We start from the raw sequence: 729 nt of genomic DNA, 5'->3' as shown, positions 1-729 counted from the left end.
AGTAAGAGCTGAGATGGTCCAGACATTCATGGTGTGTTCCAGAGAGGACATGCAGGTGGACAACAGGCACAGGAAAAGATGCTCAACGTGGCTAACCATGTAGGAAATGCTAATCAAAACCACAATGAGACATCACCTCACACCGGTCACAATGGCTCTCAGCAAAAGGAACACAAAGAAGTGTTAGCGAGGATGTGGAGAAAATGGAACACTTGTGCACTGTTGGTGGGAATGTAAACTAGTGTTGCCACTGTGGAAAATAGTATGGAGGTTCTCAGAAACTAGAAATGGAACTACCATATAACCCAGCAATTCCACTCATGTGTGTATATGCAAAAGAAACAATAACAGTAATCCAAAAAGATACATGCACACCAATGATCATAGCGGCATTGTTTACAATTGCTAAATATGGAAGTAAACTGAATGTCCATCAACAGATGACTGGATAAAGAAGAGGTGATATATATATACACACACACACACAGATAGGTAGGTAGATAGATACAATGGAATACTATTCAGCCATGAAAAAGAATGAACTTCCGCCATTTGCAGCAACGTGGATGGACTTGGAGGGCATTCTGCTAAGTGAAATAAGTCAGACAGAGAAAGACAAATACTGTATGATATCACTTATATGTGGAAACTAAAAAATACAACAAACTAGTGAATATAACAAAAACAGAAGCAGACTCACAGATATAGAGAACAAACTGGTGGTGACAA

The sequence above is a fragment of the Camelus ferus genome, chromosome 32, assembly GCF_009834535.1.
Source record: "Camelus ferus isolate YT-003-E chromosome 32, BCGSAC_Cfer_1.0, whole genome shotgun sequence".
NCBI lineage: Eukaryota > Metazoa > Chordata > Mammalia > Artiodactyla > Camelidae > Camelus > Camelus ferus.
This window is presented reverse-complemented; position numbering follows the sequence as displayed.